The following is a 20,095-nucleotide window of genomic DNA, read 5'->3' as shown; positions in this document are numbered from 1 at the left end:
AACTTATTAAACCCTAAGTCAGCTTTGTTTCTCTCTTGTCTTATGGTTTTCCAGTAATTAGAATGGCCAGATTTGTCATTCTTTTTTTACTTTTCCCCTATTCAAAGGGGGATTAATAGGGTCTTTTCCATTTCTAAATCTTAAAGAGAAAGGAATAGGGAAATGATGGGGAACGATGCGAATCCACTAACAACCAAACACAGTAAAGGATAAATCAATTACTTCGAGAGAGCCGTAATCTTTAATAGCTTCTTCGAGAGAGTCTTCACCTCCAAAACACAGTAAACTATATTCTAAAACGATGATCAACTCCTCCCTTTGTTATTGATAGTTCTCGTTTAAATAGAGAAACAATAAACTACCGATTATATAAGAGACCAATTAAGCATTGACTTCTAAGAGAGGACAACTCTAGTAAGAAAAGATTCTGAATTAGAGATCTAATCCTTATTAGACTAGACTAAAAAATAAATGGAGATTTAGTCTTTATTGGTCTCTAACTTAACTTCTAAGAAAAGATTACATCAGGGAATAACACGGTTTGAAGCAGCCTATTTAGCGATATGGTAATGTAATTGTGCACAGAAATTCACATATCTAGAATTTTTCAATACAATCTAAGTTGTAAAAGAGAGGAGCTGCTAGTTGATGTCGACATGATCACGTTCATGAACATGGGGCTGAAGCCCATTCTGAGGTAAGATGAGGTGAGTTGATTGCAAGGAGTCACCTTCTAGAATAAGAGAACAGCTCCCAAAGTGATATGGCCAGATTTTTTTCCCTGTAAGTGTAACCCTTGTCCCATTATTTAATAGAAAAAAGAAAAAAAAAAAAAAAAAAAAAAAACTATAAAATACATTTGAATTGAATTAAATTCTTTTAAAAAAATAGAAATGAATTGACTTTAATTACTTTGAAATAATGTCCATATCCAGATAGTGGACATACAATGTCAATTTAGTGTTTTAGCGACATTTCAAACAATCAAGTCAAATTAGCCAATAATCGGAATTCGGAAAAAGGTTCTGCTTTGTTCCAAGATGACGACATATTCTTCCTTTTTCAAGAGGGGAAAATGTTTCTTTAACTCAATGCCCTTTAAGTGAATGGAAAAGAAAAATTTAACACAAAATGGCTTGAATTTATTTTTAACGTGAAAATAGGCATGGTCGTTCAGTAAATAGTGATTTTAAGGGCTTGAATTATTTTTAAGCTGATGATTTGATGATCCCTACATATGTCCTGAATCATGTTTCTCCTTATGAGAAATTGTTCCTAAAGTCTCCTCATTATTCTCTTCTCAGAGTGTTTGGATGCAAATGCTTCCCCCCTCTTCACCCTTACACAACTCGTAAACTAGAATTTCGATATAAAATCTGCATTTTTCTTGGATATAGTCATGCTGGTTAGCGCTGTATGGATACCGTCACCAACCGTGTTTATTTGTCAAGACATCTGGTTTTTTATGAACAATCACTTCCTGCCAAAGAACGTCATAATCTCTTGCAATTTCCTTTCAAGATCAATGCTTCTTTTGAGGCTCCCTTCATAGTCCCGATAAGCATCCTTGTTTCTTACTCTTTTTCCTTACCACATCACACACATCATGCGGCTACTAACTCCACACATCATACCTCTACTGAATCTGACAATGACCATATCACTACTACTAGTCCCTCAGATGCCTCATCCTCTCCCATCCTTGCTTTTGAACCCTTAGGCACTATTGATCATCATGCTTCCTTTAGTTCTCCTTCTTTGGCTTCTCTCATGGTTGCGCCATCTCCAGCCACACCCGTAGCTACCATTGCCCCTACTTTGCATCCTATGACCACCTGGTCTAGGACTAGGTCTCTTTGACCTACATCCTTCCCTGACTTTTAGCTCTTCACTCTGTGCTCACTGAAGTTGAACGAACCTGTTTTACAAAGGCAGCCACTGGCTCTCGCTAGAGAGCTGCTATGACAGTAGAGTTTAAGGCCTTGATCTCTAACAAGACTTGGACACTTTGTCCTCACCCATCCTAGCAGCATGTGATTTGGAATCGTTGGGCGTATAAGATTGAACAACGAGTTGATGGTTCCATTGACAAATTCAAAGCTCGTTTGGTTGCTCAAGGCTTTGAGCAGCAAAGTGGAGTGGATTACACTGAGACCTTTAGTCTAGTCATCAAGCCTTCCACCATTTGCATTATTTTAGCCTTGGTTGTACACTATGACTAGCCTATTAAGCAAATAGATGTCTCTAATGCTTTCTTCCATGGTACCATGTTGGAGGAGGTTTACATAGAGCAACCTTAAGGTTTTGTGGATGCAGCTCAACCAGATTTTGTATGCAATCTTCACAAATCTATCTATGGTCTTAAGAAGGCTCCAAGAGCCTGGTTTCATTGCTTGTCTACTGCCCTTTTGGAATTTGGCTTCACAGTTTCCATGGTTAATCCTTCCATCTTCTCTTCTTCCATGGTCAAATCATTATCATCATGTTGGTATATGTTGATGATATTATAGTTACCAAGAACACAATCTCTGTTGTACAGTCTTTTATTCTCAAATTACAACAACAATTTCCCTTGAAGGACTTGGGTGACTTGGGCTTCTTCTTGGGCATACAAGTCGCTCGCTCCCCTGCTCACTTGCATCTCTCTCAAGCTAAGTACATTGCTGATCTGCTTCACCACACATGCATGCTTGGTGCCAAACCGTCGGTCTCTCCCTATCTCTCTAGTGCAAGTTGTCTCACTTTGATGGAGAATCCCTTGCTGATCCTACTGAATATCACCAGGTGGTAGATGCTCTTCAATATTGCACTCTCACTCGTCTTGACATCTCTTTCTCTGTTAACCAGCTCTGCCAGCACATGAATTCTCTCACTTCTTCCCATTAGTCTACAGCTAAGCGTGTCCTTCGCTACTTAAAGCATACATATACTCATGGCCTTCTCTATACCAAGGGACATCTCCAACTTCAAGCCTTCTGCGACATGAATTGGGCTAGGAATCCTGATGATCGTCGCTCCACTTCTGGATATGGTATTTTTCTAGGTAATTGTCTTGTTTCTTGGAGTGACAAGAAACAATCTGTGGTATCTCAGTCTAGCACTGAAGCTGAATGATGTTCCATGGCTATAACTACCATTGAAATGTTCTGGTTACAGATGTTGTTTTGCAAACTGCGTCTCTCTCTGTCTCTAGCCCCTGTACTGTGGTGTGATAATGTGAGTGCTCTCACCTTAGCCTCCAATCCCAATTTTCATGCATGAATTAAACACATCAAAGTTGACTACCACTTCATCCGAGAGAAAGTCCTAAATTGTGATATTTTGATCAAATTCATCTCTACTGTTGACCAACTTGCTAACATTTTCACCAAAGGTCTCTCATCAGCTCAATTTGCTCTCTTAGGCCGGCTCCAAGCTCATGGTCCTTCCTGGCCTCCTTCGCTTGCGGGGGGATGTTAAGGTAACAGCCACAGAGGCTCCATCCCATGATCATCAAGATTCTGCTGCAAAATTGTGAAAATCTCCCATTAACAACCAAGAATGAAGATACTGTTGTGATTGTGGGATTCGAATCAAAGAAGATTGCTGGACAATATAATCCAGTTGTGCATAACAATCAAATCCAGCTTATATGATGATACGTGCTACTCAAGATCAAATCCTTTCCTTAGATGATGATGCGTGCCACTCAAGCTCAAATACTTTCCTTAGATAATGATGTGTGCTACGCAAGTGTGCTCATCAAACAACTATGTTGTCCTTGACTTCATAGAATTTACCTTTCTTGAATATCAAAGCCTTCTAAAGGCACCACTGTTGTTTTTCTATGATCTCCTATTGTGTTTTTCTATGATCTCCTATTGTGTTTTCTTCTCAATGGCTATCCCACCATTTTCTACAACTCCCTCCTCTTTGCCAACCACTGTCAGGTCCACACAATCAAATTCTTCCTCTTCAATTTGATTGAAAAATTGAATGGATACCCTACACAAAATCACCCCATATTTTGTCACTTTCACTGCAATCTCTTCATTTTCTGCTAGTACATGCAATGAAGAGTAACTCATCTCTCTCTTTCATTTATCGGAAAAATTAACATCCTCAATTTTCATCTTTCTTTTGATTTCCTCTCCAGTGATCTTCTTCACAATGAGTATGGCATCTTGTTACGGTAAACATGCATGCCATAAAGATATTTGATTCATATTGTTCAGGCCCTTCAAATCAGCCCTTCAAAGCCCCTTCTAGTTTCTCACGTTTACCTCAAACATCCCTACCCCACTCTACTACTCACTATTCCTAGTCCAATTTCAGGCTTTTTTTTTTTTTTTTAAATCTTATCCGAACGTTGCTGCTAAGTCTGAGGTCAAGGATCAACCTCACCTCCCAAAATGTCACTATGGAACCCGAAAACATCCATCTTCCAGTACTATGTTGTCGTGGATGAACTAAAAATCCATTTCAATTAGAAAAGGGAAATGAGGTAGAATAATGTGACTTGAGTAAAAGCGTGATCGATCTTTGAAAAAAAAAAATACAGAATTAATGTCGAATGAAATTTCATGATCACTACTGCACGACAGAAATGGAGTACTGTTGAGTCATATCTGGAGATGAGATCCATCCCATGATCTTTTCACTTGCACTAGAAGACTAAAAATGGTTTTCATGGGTGGAAGCAATGATTTGATGGTAAATAAATCAATCAGCAGCTAATGCTGTATATATTTGATCAGAAGATCCGAATCAAAATATCAAATATTATAGCCTGAAACATTAATCTTCATTCATTTGTATGATTGCATCACAGGACTCAATTTGATGAGGAACACGTATCAATCATGCATGAAGCGCAAACGCACATATATAACATATACACGAGTAGCCAAATCTTCAAAAAATTACTTCAAGCGAACTCAAAGATCGAGAAACTATGTATACACCCAGATTCAGCATATAAATGAATTGTTTCCGGGTTCATTAATTACACATTTATTTGAAAATCATAGTATTCAAACAAGGTAAACTCACAGCGCGCACAGCGAAAACAGAAAGACAAACAAACACTTACACTTCACCGTGAATTTTGTAGGACTACCGATCATGTCGAGCCACCATGGATGACCTGGGAGAGTGGTAGTACCTGCCTGAAACGGCGGTATTACGACTGAAAATGAAACGGGAAAATCGGATTGTTGACACCAAAACTGGAAAGAATTGCATAAACAAGAGAGCGGATTCCCGATACACATACATGCTCTTTCTTAGAATTACATTCATCAGTATCGAAATTGGGTCCATTAAACTCGCCATTTTTTGCTTCTCGATCTTTTGGCGTTGAAAAATGAAAACTGATCAGCAGGCACGGGCTTAAAGAAATATAAATGTAAATATCAAATTACTAAAATATCCCTGTGTCTAAAAACCCTTGTCCACCAATTGTTTGCTACAAATTAAAATGGTAATTAGATTTTACTATCATGAGTATCATGTATGCATGAAACATATATGCCTTGAGATTTCTCTCTGTGTTATTTTAAATAAGAAGAAATTTTTCCTTTAAATTAAGTTTGATATTTTTTTTTTAGTTCAATCTATTAAATTGATATATTCTAAAATAAATGTAATTTTTAGTGATATATATTTTTAAAAATTACATGTATCTATTTTGAATAAATTATGTATTTTTACTATTGCATATCAAAATTACATGTATTTTGAACAGATTTACGGTTGGTTTGTATTGTTTTTATGGAAGCTCAGGGATATTATTGTAATCACGCTAAAGTATCTCAGACTTGTGGGTAGCAGAATAAGAATGAGGACATTATGGGCTCATCCTCAGCTGATGTGGCTAAATGGCTAATGGTTGGTATCCGTACCTCCAAAAATTTGAAAAACTTTCGTTGAGAAATGTCGACATATTAGCTCTCCACCTCGGCCCTCGCCCTCATTATTAATTGGTGTAGTCTAGGCTTGGCTGAGTTTTTGTCAAAATCTAGGGCCAAAATAAAAAATGAATAATTAAAAGACAAGTTGGAATATCACATCTACATTTAGAAGATGATCGATTATCACATTAGTTTATTATAATTAGATAAGACCAAATTTTATAAACGATTTTAGAGAGTTTTAATTACAATTTAGCTTACAATTTTGAAGTGATAACAATGAAATAACCAACTCTTTTTCCGGCAATGAAGAACAAGTTGAGGAATAAATGCTGGACATGCAACAACATGAATTGTTGCTTTTCTTTCAGTAGTACTGTCACTAAGAGCCGGTCTCAAGTAGCTGCATAAACTAACAGTAGTGGTGCAGACTTCAAACAATGAAGGCTGCTTTGTAGAACAGTAGAAGGAACATGCTTGGAAACAAAGAAGCAACATGGGTTGGTTAAACCTCTTCTAAGCTGATGAGTTGATGATCCCTACATCAGTAAATTAACCACCCTTCCCTTAACTAAACCAAAACACAAAAAGAAATATGGACAAATTAAATGAAAGAAAAAATAAATCTCAAAGGTCGGTGATCTTTCTTGATTCCTATATGTCTATCTGCAAGTACCATTTCAATGTCTAAATTATAATTATGGCCTCCTTTTCTCTAAACTTTTTATTTTTTTATTTATTTATGGATATGACTATTGAAATCATTTCGCGTCCTCTTAATAATTCACAAGGATCTTTTCATCCGTCCGTTTTCTTGGTAAGGCTACCTTTTTCTTCTTTTATTACATTTATGCAAAAACGATGTCGTTTCGTCTTGATAGATTAGTCTCACTAACTTATTAAACCCTAAGTCAGCTTTGTTTCTCTCTTGTCTTATGGTTTTCCAGTAATTAGAATGGCCAGATTTGTCATTCTTTTTTTACTTTTCCCCTATTCAAAGGGGGATTAATAGGGTCTTTTCCATTTCTAAATCTTAAAGAGAAAGGAATAGGGAAATGATGGGGAACGATGCGAATCCACTAACAACCAAACACAGTAAAGGATAAATCAATTACTTCGAGAGAGCCGTAATCTTTAATAGCTTCTTCGAGAGAGTCTTCACCTCCAAAACACAGTAAACTATATTCTAAAACGATGATCAACTCCTCCCTTTGTTATTGATAGTTCTCGTTTAAATAGAGAAACAATAAACTACCGATTATATAAGAGACCAATTAAGCATTGACTTCTAAGAGAGGACAACTCTAGTAAGAAAAGATTCTGAATTAGAGATCTAATCCTTATTAGACTAGACTAAAAAATAAATGGAGATTTAGTCTTTATTGGTCTCTAACTTAACTTCTAAGAAAAGATTACATCAGGGAATAACACGGTTTGAAGCAGCCTATTTAGCGATATGGTAATGTAATTGTGCACAGAAATTCACATATCTAGAATTTTTCAATACAATCTAAGTTGTAAAAGAGAGGAGCTGCTAGTTGATGTCGACATGATCACGTTCATGAACATGGGGCTGAAGCCCATTCTGAGGTAAGATGAGGTGAGTTGATTGCAAGGAGTCACCTTCTAGAATAAGAGAACAGCTCCCAAAGTGATATGGCCAGATTTTTTTCCCTGTAAGTGTAACCCTTGTCCCATTATTTAATAGAAAAAAGAAAAAAAAAAAAAAAAAAAAAAAAAACTATAAAATACATTTGAATTGAATTAAATTCTTTTAAAAAAATAGAAATGAATTGACTTTAATTACTTTGAAATAATGTCCATATCCAGATAGTGGACATACAATGTCAATTTAGTGTTTTAGCGACATTTCAAACAATCAAGTCAAATTAGCCAATAATCGGAATTCGGAAAAAGGTTCTGCTTTGTTCCAAGATGACGACATATTCTTCCTTTTTCAAGAGGGGAAAATGTTTCTTTAACTCAATGCCCTTTAAGTGAATGGAAAAGAAAAATTTAACACAAAATGGCTTGAATTTATTTTTAACGTGAAAATAGGCATGGTCGTTCAGTAAATAATGATTTTAAGGGCTTGAATTATTTTTAAGCTGATGATTTGATGATCCCTACATATGTCCTGAATCATGTTTCTCCTTATGAGAAATTGTTCCTAAAGTCTCCTCATTATTCTCTTCTCAGAGTGTTTGGATGCAAATGCTTCCCCCCTCTTCACCCTTACACAACTCGTAAACTAGAATTTCGATATAAAGTCTGCATTTTTCTTGGATATAGTCATGCTGGTTAGCGCTGTATGGATACCGTCACCAACCGTGTTTATTTGTCAAGACATCTGGTTTTTTATGAACAATCACTTCCTGCCAAAGAACGTCATAATCTCTTGCAATTTCCTTTCAAGATCAATGCTTCTTTTGAGGCTCCCTTCATAGTCCCGATAAGCATCCTTGTTTCTTACTCTTTTTCCTTACCACATCACACACATCATGCGGCTACTAACTCCACGCATCATACCTCTACTGAATCTGACAATGACCATATCACTACTACTAGTCCCTCAGATGCCTCATCATCTCCCATCCTTGCTTTTGAACCCTTAGGCACTATTGATCATCATGCTTCCTTTAGTTCTCCTTCTTTGGCTTCTCTCATGGTTGCGCCATCTCCAGCCACACCCGTAGCTACCATTGCCCCTACTTTGCATCCTATGACCACCTGGTCTAGGACTAGGTCTCTTTGACCTACATCCTTCCCTGACTTTTAGCTCTTCACTCTGTGCTCACTGAAGTTGAACGAACCTATTTTACAAAGGCAGCCACTGGCTCTCGCTAGAGAGCTGCTATGACAGTAGAGTTTAAGGCCTTGATCTCTAACAAGACTTGGACACTTTGTCCACACCCATCCTAGCAGCATGTGATTTGGAATCGTTGGGCGTATAAGATTGAACAACGAGTTGATGGTTCCATTGACAAATTCAAAGCTCGTTTGGTTGCTAAAGGCTTTGAGCAGCAAAGTGGAGTGGATTACACTGAGACCTTTAGTCTAGTCATCAAGCCTTCCACCATTTGCATTATTTTAGCCTTGGTTGTACACTATGACTAGCCTATTAAGCAAATAGATGTCTCTAATGCTTTCTTCCATGGTACCATGTTGGAGGAGGTTTACATAGAGCAACCTTAAGGTTTTGTGGATGCAGCTCAACCAGATTTTGTATGCAATCTTCACAAATCTATCTATGGTCTTAAGAAGGCTCCAAGAGCCTGGTTTCATTGCTTGTCTACTGCCCTTTTGGAATTTGGCTTCACAGTTTCCATGGTTAATCCTTCCATCTTCTCTTCTTCCATGGTCAAATCATTATCATCATGTTGGTATATGTTGATGATATTATAGTTACCAAGAACACAATCTCTGTTGTACAGTCTTTTATTCTCAAATTACAACAACAATTTCCCTTGAAGGACTTGGGTGACTTGGGCTTCTTCTTGGGCATACAAGTCGCTCGCTCCCCTGCTCACTTGCATCTCTCTCAAGCTAAGTACATTGCTGATCTGCTTCACCACACATGCATGCTTGGTGCCAAACCGTCGGTCTCTCCCTATCTCTCTAGTGCAAGTTGTCTCACTTTGATGGAGAATCCCTTGCTGATCCTACTGAATATCACCAGGTGGTAGATGCTCTTCAATATTGCACTCTCACTCGTCTTGACATCTCTTTCTCTGTTAACCAGCTCTGCCAGCACATGAATTCTCCCACTTCTTCCCATTAGTCTACAGCTAAGCGTGTCCTTCGCTACTTAAAGCATACATATACTCATGGCCTTCTCTATACCAAGGGACATCTCCAACTTCAAGCCTTCTGCGACATGAATTGGGCTAGGAATCCTGATGATCGTCGCTCCACTTCTGGATATGGTATTTTTCTAGGTAATTGTCTTGTTTCTTGGAGTGACAAGAAACAATCTGTGGTATCTCAGTCTAGCACTGAAGCTGAATGATGTTCCATGGCTATAACTACCATTGAAATGTTCTGGTTACGGATGTTGTTTTGCAAACTGCATATCTCTCTGTCTCTAGCCCCTGTACTGTGGTGTGATAATGTGAGTGCTCTCACCTTAGCCTCCAATCCCAATTTTCATGCATGAATTAAACACATCAAAGTTGACTACCACTTCATCCGAGAGAAAGTCCTAAATTGTGATATTTTGATCAAATTCATCTCTACTGTTGACCAACTTGCTAACATTTTCACCAAAGGTCTCTCATCAGCTCAATTTGCTCTCTTAGGCCGGCTCCAAGCTCATGGTCCTTCCTGGCCTCCTTCGCTTGCGGGGGGATGTTAAGGTAACAGCCACAGAGGCTCCATCCCATGATCATCAAGATTCTGCTGCAAAATTGTGAAAATCTCCCATTAACAACCAAGAATGAAGATACTGTTGTGATTGTGGGATTCGAATCAAAGAAGATTGCTGGACAATATAATCCAGTTGTGCATAACAATCAAATCCAGCCTTATATGATGATACGTGCTACTCAAGATCAAATCCTTTCCTTAGATGATGATGCGTGCCACTCAAGCTCAAATACTTTCCTTAGATAATGATGTGTGCTACGCAAGTGTGCTCATCAAACAACTATGTTGTCCTTGACTTCATAGAATTTACCTTTCTTGAATATCAAAGCCTTCTAAAGGCACCACTGTTGTTTTTCTATGATCTCCTATTGTGTTTTCTTCTCAATGGCTATCCCACCATTTTCTACAACTCCCTCCTCTTTGCCAACCACTGTCAGGTCCACACAATCAAATTCTTCCTCTTCAATTTGATTGAAAAATTGAATGGATACCCTACACAAAATCACCCCATATTTTGTCACTTTCACTGCAATCTCTTCATTTTCTGCTAGTACATGCAATGAAGAGTAACTCATCTCTCTCTTTCATTTATCGGAAAAATTAACATCCTCAATTTTCATCTTTCTTTTGATTTCCTCTCCAGTGATCTTCTTCACAATGAGTATGGCATCTTGTTACGGTAAACATGCATGCCATAAAGATATTTGATTCATATTGTTCAGGCCCTTCAAATCAGCCCTTCAAAGCCCCTTCTAGTTTCTCACGTTTACCTCAAACATCCCTACCCCACTCTACTACTCACTATTCCTAGTCCAATTTCAGGCTTTTTTTTTTTTTTTAAATCTTATCCGAACGTTGCTGCTAAGTCTGAGGTCAAGGATCAACCTCACCTCCCAAAATGTCACTATGGAACCCGAAAACATCCATCTTCCAGTACTATGTTGTCGTGGATGAACTAAAAATCCATTTCAATTAGAAAAGGGAAATGAGGTAGAATAATGTGACTTGAGTAAAAGCGTGATCGATCTTTGAAAAAAAAAAATACAGAATTAATGTCGAATGAAATTTCATGATCACTACTGCACGACAGAAATGGAGTACTGTTGAGTCATATCTGGAGATGAGATCCATCCCATGATCTTTTCACTTGCACTAGAAGACTAAAAATGGTTTTCATGGGTGGAAGCAATGATTTGATGGTAAATAAATCAATCAGCAGCTAATGCTGTATATATTTGATCAGAAGATCCGAATCAAAATATCAAATATTATAGCCTGAAACATTAATCTTCATTCATTTGTATGATTGCATCACAGGGATTAATTTGATGAGGAACACGTATCAATCATGCATGAAGCTCAAACGCACATATATAACATATACACGAGTAGCCAAATCTTCAAAAAATTACTTCAAGCGAACTCAAAGATCGAGAAACTATGTATACACCCAGATTCAGCATATAAATGAATTGTACGTTTCCGGGTTCATTAATTACACATTTATTTGAAAATCATAGTATTCAAACAAGGTAAACTCACAGCGCGCACAGCTAAAACAGAAAGACAAACAAACACTTACACTTCACCGTGAATTTTGTAGGACTACCGATCATGTCGAGCCACCATGGATGACCTGGGAGAGTGGTAGTACCTGCCTGAAACGGCGGTATTACGACTGAAAATGAAACGGGAAAATCGGATTGTTGACACCAAAACTGGAAAGAATTGCATAAACAAGAGAGCGGATTCCCGATACACATACATGCTCTTTCTTAGAATTACATTCATCAGTATCGAAATTGGGTCCATTAAACTCGCCATTTTTTGCTTCTCGATCTTTTGGCGTTGAAAAATGAAAACTGATCAGCAGGCACGGGCTTAAAGAAATATAAATGTAAATATCAAATTACTAAAATATCCCTGTGTCTAAAAACCCTTGTCCACCAATTGTTTGCTACAAATTAAAATGGTAATTAGATTTTACTATCATGAGTATCATGTATGCATGAAACATATATGCCTTGAGATTTCTCTCTGTGTTATTTTAAATAAGAAGAAATTTTTCCTTTAAATTAAGTTTGATATTTTTTTTTTAGTTCAATCTATTAAATTGATATATTCTAAAATAAATGTAATTTTTAGTGATATATATTTTTAAAAATTACATGTATCTATTTTGAATAAATTATGTATTTTTACTATTGCATATCAAAATTACATGTATTTTGAACAGATTTACGGTTGGTTTGTATTGTTTTTATGGAAGCTCAGGGATATTATTGTAATCACGCTAAAGTATCTCAGACTTGTGGGTAGCAGAATAAGAATGAGGACATTATGGGCTCATCCTCAGCTGATGTGGCTAAATGGCTAATGGTTGGTATCCGTACCTCCAAAAATTTGAAAAACTTTCGTTGAGAAATGTCGACATATTAGCTCTCCACCTCGGCCCTCGCCCTCATTATTAATTGGTGTAGTCTAGGCTTGGCTGAGTTTTTGTCAAAATCTAGGGCCAAAATAAAAAATGAATAATTAAAAGACAAGTTGGAATATCACATCTACATTTAGAAGATGATCGATTATCACATTAGTTTATTATAATTAGATAAGACCAAATTTTATAAACGATTTTAGAGAGTTTTAATTACAATTTAGCTTACAATTTTGAAGTGATAACAATGAAATAACCAACTCTTTTTCCGGCAATGAAGAACAAGTTGAGGAATAAATGCTGGACATGCAACAACATGAATTGTTGCTTTTCTTTCAGTAGTACTGTCACTAAGAGCCGGTCTCAAGTAGCTGCATAAACTAACAGTAGTGGTGCAGACTTCAAACAATGAAGGCTGCTTTGTAGAACAGTAGAAGGAACATGCTTGGAAACAAAGAAGCAACATGGGTTGGTTAAACCTCTTCTAAGCTGATGAGTTGATGATCCCTACATCAGTAAATTAACCACCCTTCCCTTAACTAAACCAAAACACAAAAAGAAATATGGACAAATTAAATGAAAGAAAAAATAAATCTCAAAGGTCGGTGATCTTTCTTGATTCCTATATGTCTATCTGCAAGTACCATTTCAATGTCTAAATTATAATTATGGCCTCCTTTTCTCTAAACTTTTTATTTTTTTATTTATTTATGGATATGACTATTGAAATCATTTCGCGTCCTCTTAATAATTCACAAGGATCTTTTCATCCGTCCGTTTTCTTGGTAAGGCTACCTTTTTCTTCTTTTATTACATTTATGCAAAAACGATGTCGTTTCGTCTTGATAGATTAGTCTCACTAACTTATTAAACCCTAAGTCAGCTTTGTTTCTCTCTTGTCTTATGGTTTTCCAGTAATTAGAATGGCCAGATTTGTCATTCTTTTTTTACTTTTCCCCTATTCAAAGGGGGATTAATAGGGTCTTTTCCATTTCTAAATCTTAAAGAGAAAGGAATAGGGAAATGATGGGGAACGATGCGAATCCACTAACAACCAAACACAGTAAAGGATAAATCAATTACTTCGAGAGAGCCGTAATCTTTAATAGCTTCTTCGAGAGAGTCTTCACCTCCAAAACACAGTAAACTATATTCTAAAACGATGATCAACTCCTCCCTTTGTTATTGATAGTTCTCGTTTAAATAGAGAAACAATAAACTACCGATTATATAAGAGACCAATTAAGCATTGACTTCTAAGAGAGGACAACTCTAGTAAGAAAAGATTCTGAATTAGAGATCTAATCCTTATTAGACTAGACTAAAAAATAAATGGAGATTTAGTCTTTATTGGTCTCTAACTTAACTTCTAAGAAAAGATTACATCAGGGAATAACACGGTTTGAAGCAGCCTATTTAGCGATATGGTAATGTAATTGTGCACAGAAATTCACATATCTAGAATTTTTCAATACAATCTAAGTTGTAAAAGAGAGGAGCTGCTAGTTGATGTCGACATGATCACGTTCATGAACATGGGGCTGAAGCCCATTCTGAGGTAAGATGAGGTGAGTTGATTGCAAGGAGTCACCTTCTAGAATAAGAGAACAGCTCCCAAAGTGATATGGCCAGATTTTTTTCCCTGTAAGTGTAACCCTTGTCCCATTATTTAATAGAAAAAAGAAAAAAAAAAAAAAAAAAAAAAAAACTATAAAATACATTTGAATTGAATTAAATTCTTTTAAAAAAATAGAAATGAATTGACTTTAATTACTTTGAAATAATGTCCATATCCAGATAGTGGACATACAATGTCAATTTAGTGTTTTAGCGACATTTCAAACAATCAAGTCAAATTAGCCAATAATCGGAATTCGGAAAAAGGTTCTGCTTTGTTCCAAGATGACGACATATTCTTCCTTTTTCAAGAGGGGAAAATGTTTCTTTAACTCAATGCCCTTTAAGTGAATGGAAAAGAAAAATTTAACACAAAATGGCTTGAATTTATTTTTAACGTGAAAATAGGCATGGTCGTTCAGTAAATAATGATTTTAAGGGCTTGAATTATTTTTAAGCTGATGATTTGATGATCCCTACATATGTCCTGAATCATGTTTCTCCTTATGAGAAATTGTTCCTAAAGTCTCCTCATTATTCTCTTCTCAGAGTGTTTGGATGCAAATGCTTCCCCCCTCTTCACCCTTACACAACTCGTAAACTAGAATTTCGATATAAAGTCTGCATTTTTCTTGGATATAGTCATGCTGGTTAGCGCTGTATGGATACCGTCACCAACCGTGTTTATTTGTCAAGACATCTGGTTTTTTATGAACAATCACTTCCTGCCAAAGAACGTCATAATCTCTTGCAATTTCCTTTCAAGATCAATGCTTCTTTTGAGGCTCCCTTCATAGTCCCGATAAGCATCCTTGTTTCTTACTCTTTTTCCTTACCACATCACACACATCATGCGGCTACTAACTCCACGCATCATACCTCTACTGAATCTGACAATGACCATATCACTACTACTAGTCCCTCAGATGCCTCATCATCTCCCATCCTTGCTTTTGAACCCTTAGGCACTATTGATCATCATGCTTCCTTTAGTTCTCCTTCTTTGGCTTCTCTCATGGTTGCGCCATCTCCAGCCACACCCGTAGCTACCATTGCCCCTACTTTGCATCCTATGACCACCTGGTCTAGGACTAGGTCTCTTTGACCTACATCCTTCCCTGACTTTTAGCTCTTCACTCTGTGCTCACTGAAGTTGAACGAACCTATTTTACAAAGGCAGCCACTGGCTCTCGCTAGAGAGCTGCTATGACAGTAGAGTTTAAGGCCTTGATCTCTAACAAGACTTGGACACTTTGTCCACACCCATCCTAGCAGCATGTGATTTGGAATCGTTGGGCGTATAAGATTGAACAACGAGTTGATGGTTCCATTGACAAATTCAAAGCTCGTTTGGTTGCTAAAGGCTTTGAGCAGCAAAGTGGAGTGGATTACACTGAGACCTTTAGTCTAGTCATCAAGCCTTCCACCATTTGCATTATTTTAGCCTTGGTTGTACACTATGACTAGCCTATTAAGCAAATAGATGTCTCTAATGCTTTCTTCCATGGTACCATGTTGGAGGAGGTTTACATAGAGCAACCTTAAGGTTTTGTGGATGCAGCTCAACCAGATTTTGTATGCAATCTTCACAAATCTATCTATGGTCTTAAGAAGGCTCCAAGAGCCTGGTTTCATTGCTTGTCTACTGCCCTTTTGGAATTTGGCTTCACAGTTTCCATGGTTAATCCTTCCATCTTCTCTTCTTCCATGGTCAAATCATTATCATCATGTTGGTATATGTTGATGATATTATAGTTACCAAGAACACAATCTCTGTTGTACAGTCTTTTATTCTCAAATTACAACAACAATTTCCCTTGAAGGACTTGGGTGACTTGGGCTTCTTCTTGGGCATACAAGTCGCTCGCTCCCCTGCTCACTTGCATCTCTCTCAAGCTAAGTACATTGCTGATCTGCTTCACCACACATGCATGCTTGGTGCCAAACCGTCGGTCTCTCCCTATCTCTCTAGTGCAAGTTGTCTCACTTTGATGGAGAATCCCTTGCTGATCCTACTGAATATCACCAGGTGGTAGATGCTCTTCAATATTGCACTCTCACTCGTCTTGACATCTCTTTCTCTGTTAACCAGCTCTGCCAGCACATGAATTCTCCCACTTCTTCCCATTAGTCTACAGCTAAGCGTGTCCTTCGCTACTTAAAGCATACATATACTCATGGCCTTCTCTATACCAAGGGACATCTCCAACTTCAAGCCTTCTGCGACATGAATTGGGCTAGGAATCCTGATGATCGTCGCTCCACTTCTGGATATGGTATTTTTCTAGGTAATTGTCTTGTTTCTTGGAGTGACAAGAAACAATCTGTGGTATCTCAGTCTAGCACTGAAGCTGAATGATGTTCCATGGCTATAACTACCATTGAAATGTTCTGGTTACGGATGTTGTTTTGCAAACTGCATATCTCTCTGTCTCTAGCCCCTGTACTGTGGTGTGATAATGTGAGTGCTCTCACCTTAGCCTCCAATCCCAATTTTCATGCATGAATTAAACACATCAAAGTTGACTACCACTTCATCCGAGAGAAAGTCCTAAATTGTGATATTTTGATCAAATTCATCTCTACTGTTGACCAACTTGCTAACATTTTCACCAAAGGTCTCTCATCAGCTCAATTTGCTCTCTTAGGCCGGCTCCAAGCTCATGGTCCTTCCTGGCCTCCTTCGCTTGCGGGGGGATGTTAAGGTAACAGCCACAGAGGCTCCATCCCATGATCATCAAGATTCTGCTGCAAAATTGTGAAAATCTCCCATTAACAACCAAGAATGAAGATACTGTTGTGATTGTGGGATTCGAATCAAAGAAGATTGCTGGACAATATAATCCAGTTGTGCATAACAATCAAATCCAGCCTTATATGATGATACGTGCTACTCAAGATCAAATCCTTTCCTTAGATGATGATGCGTGCCACTCAAGCTCAAATACTTTCCTTAGATAATGATGTGTGCTACGCAAGTGTGCTCATCAAACAACTATGTTGTCCTTGACTTCATAGAATTTACCTTTCTTGAATATCAAAGCCTTCTAAAGGCACCACTGTTGTTTTTCTATGATCTCCTATTGTGTTTTCTTCTCAATGGCTATCCCACCATTTTCTACAACTCCCTCCTCTTTGCCAACCACTGTCAGGTCCACACAATCAAATTCTTCCTCTTCAATTTGATTGAAAAATTGAATGGATACCCTACACAAAATCACCCCATATTTTGTCACTTTCACTGCAATCTCTTCATTTTCTGCTAGTACATGCAATGAAGAGTAACTCATCTCTCTCTTTCATTTATCGGAAAAATTAACATCCTCAATTTTCATCTTTCTTTTGATTTCCTCTCCAGTGATCTTCTTCACAATGAGTATGGCATCTTGTTACGGTAAACATGCATGCCATAAAGATATTTGATTCATATTGTTCAGGCCCTTCAAATCAGCCCTTCAAAGCCCCTTCTAGTTTCTCACGTTTACCTCAAACATCCCTACCCCACTCTACTACTCACTATTCCTAGTCCAATTTCAGGCTTTTTTTTTTTTTTTAAATCTTATCCGAACGTTGCTGCTAAGTCTGAGGTCAAGGATCAACCTCACCTCCCAAAATGTCACTATGGAACCCGAAAACATCCATCTTCCAGTACTATGTTGTCGTGGATGAACTAAAAATCCATTTCAATTAGAAAAGGGAAATGAGGTAGAATAATGTGACTTGAGTAAAAGCGTGATCGATCTTTGAAAAAAAAAAATACAGAATTAATGTCGAATGAAATTTCATGATCACTACTGCACGACAGAAATGGAGTACTGTTGAGTCATATCTGGAGATGAGATCCATCCCATGATCTTTTCACTTGCACTAGAAGACTAAAAATGGTTTTCATGGGTGGAAGCAATGATTTGATGGTAAATAAATCAATCAGCAGCTAATGCTGTATATATTTGATCAGAAGATCCGAATCAAAATATCAAATATTATAGCCTGAAACATTAATCTTCATTCATTTGTATGATTGCATCACAGGAATCAATTTGATGAGGAACACGTATCAATCATGCATGAAGCGCAAACGCACATATATAACATATACACGAGTAGCCAAATCTTCAAAAAATTACTTCAAGCGAACTCAAAGATCGAGAAACTATGTATACACCCAGATTCAGCATATAAATGAATTGTTTCCAGGTTCATTAATTACACATTTATTTGAAAATCATAGTATTCAAACAAGGTAAACTCACAGCGCGCACAGCGAAAACAGAAAGACAAACAAACACTTACTTCACCGTGAATTTTGTAGGACTACCGATCATGTCGAGCCACCATGGATGACCTGGGAGAGTGGTAGTACCTGCCTGAAACGGCGGTATTACGACTGAAAATGAAACGGGAAAATCGGATTGTTGACACCAAAACTGGAAAGAATTGCATAAACAAGAGAGCGGATTCCCGATACACATACATGCTCTTTCTTAGAATTACATTCATCAGTATCGAAATTGGGTCCATTAAACTCGCCATTTTTTGCTTCTCGATCTTTTGGCGTTGAAAAATGAAAACTGATCAGCAGGCACGGGCTTAAAGAAATATAAATGTAAATATCAAATTACTAAAATATCCCTGTGTCTAAAAACCCTTGTCCACCAATTGTTTGCTACAAATTAAAATGGTAATTAGATTTTACTATCATGAGTATCATGTATGCATGAAACATATATGCCTTGAGATTTCTCTCTGTGTTATTTTAAATAAGAAGAAATTTTTCCTTTAAATTAAGTTTGATATTTTTTTTTTAGTTCAATCTATTAAATTGATATATTCTAAAATAAATGTAATTTTTAGTGATATATATTTTTAAAAATTACATGTATCTATTTTGAATAAATTATGTATTTTTACTATTGCATATCAAAATTACATGTATTTTGAACAGATTTACGGTTGGTTTGTATTGTTTTTATGGAAGCTCAGGGATATTATTGTAATCACGCTAAAGTATCTCAGACTTGTGGGTAGCAGAATAAGAATGAGGACATTATGGGCTCATCCTCAGCTGATGTGGCTAAATGGCTAATGGTTGGTATCCGTACCTCCAAAAATTTGAAAAACTTTCGTTGAGAAATGTCGACATATTAGCTCTCCACCTCGGCCCTCGCCCTCATTATTAATTGGTGTAGTCTAGGCTTGGCTGAGTTTTTGTCAAAATCTAGGGCCAAAATAAAAAATGAATAATTAAAAGACAAGTTGGAATATCACATCTACATTTAGAAGATGATCGATTATCACATTAGTTTATTATAATTAGATAAGACCAAATTTTATAAACGATTTTAGAGAGTTTTAATTACAATTTAGCTTACAATTTTGAAGTGATAACAATGAAATAACCAACTCTTTTTCCGGCAATGAAGAACAAGTTGAGGAATAAATGCTGGACATGCAACAACATGAATTGTTGCTTTTCTTTCAGTAGTACTGTCACTAAGAGCCGGTCTCAAGTAGCTGCATAAACTAACAGTAGTGGTGCAGACTTCAAACAATGAAGGCTGCTTTGTAGAACAGTAGAAGGAACATGCTTGGAAACAAAGAAGCAACATGGGTTGGTTAAACCTCTTCTAAGCTGATGAGTTGATGATCCCTACATCAGTAAATTAACCACCCTTCCCTTAACTAAACCAAAACACAAAAAGAAATATGGACAAATTAAATGAAAGAAAAAATAAATCTCAAAGGTCGGTGATCTTTCTTGATTCCTATATGTCTATCTGCAAGTACC

At 37.1% G+C, this 20,095-nt stretch overlaps 3 long non-coding RNA genes across 3 annotated transcripts; all 3 read right to left on the bottom strand.

Annotated features, from left to right (window-relative positions):
• Positions 1–478: 478 nt before the first annotated feature.
• On the bottom strand, positions 479–5,448 carry LOC133872455 (uncharacterized). The gene is made up of 2 exons (XR_009901032.1): positions 5,074–5,448; positions 479–781 (listed from the first exon to the last, which is right to left on the bottom strand). It is a non-coding gene; the product is annotated as an uncharacterized LOC133872455 (long non-coding RNA).
• A 1,814-nt stretch (positions 5,449–7,262) lies between these two features.
• Positions 7,263–12,215, bottom strand: LOC133872440 (uncharacterized). Its single transcript, XR_009901030.1, has 2 exons — positions 11,841–12,215; positions 7,263–7,565 (listed from the first exon to the last, which is right to left on the bottom strand). It is a non-coding gene; the product is annotated as an uncharacterized LOC133872440 (long non-coding RNA).
• A 1,814-nt stretch (positions 12,216–14,029) lies between these two features.
• On the bottom strand, positions 14,030–18,975 carry LOC133872414 (uncharacterized). The gene is made up of 2 exons (XR_009901019.1): positions 18,601–18,975; positions 14,030–14,332 (listed from the first exon to the last, which is right to left on the bottom strand). It is a non-coding gene; the product is annotated as an uncharacterized LOC133872414 (long non-coding RNA).
• Positions 18,976–20,095: the final 1,120 nt, after the last annotated feature.

Source organism: Alnus glutinosa, chromosome 7 (assembly GCF_958979055.1).
Source record: "Alnus glutinosa chromosome 7, dhAlnGlut1.1, whole genome shotgun sequence".
Classification (NCBI taxonomy): Eukaryota; Viridiplantae; Streptophyta; class Magnoliopsida; order Fagales; family Betulaceae; genus Alnus; species Alnus glutinosa.
Note: the sequence above shows the minus strand (reverse complement) of the source record. Positions and strands in the feature narration are given on the sequence as shown.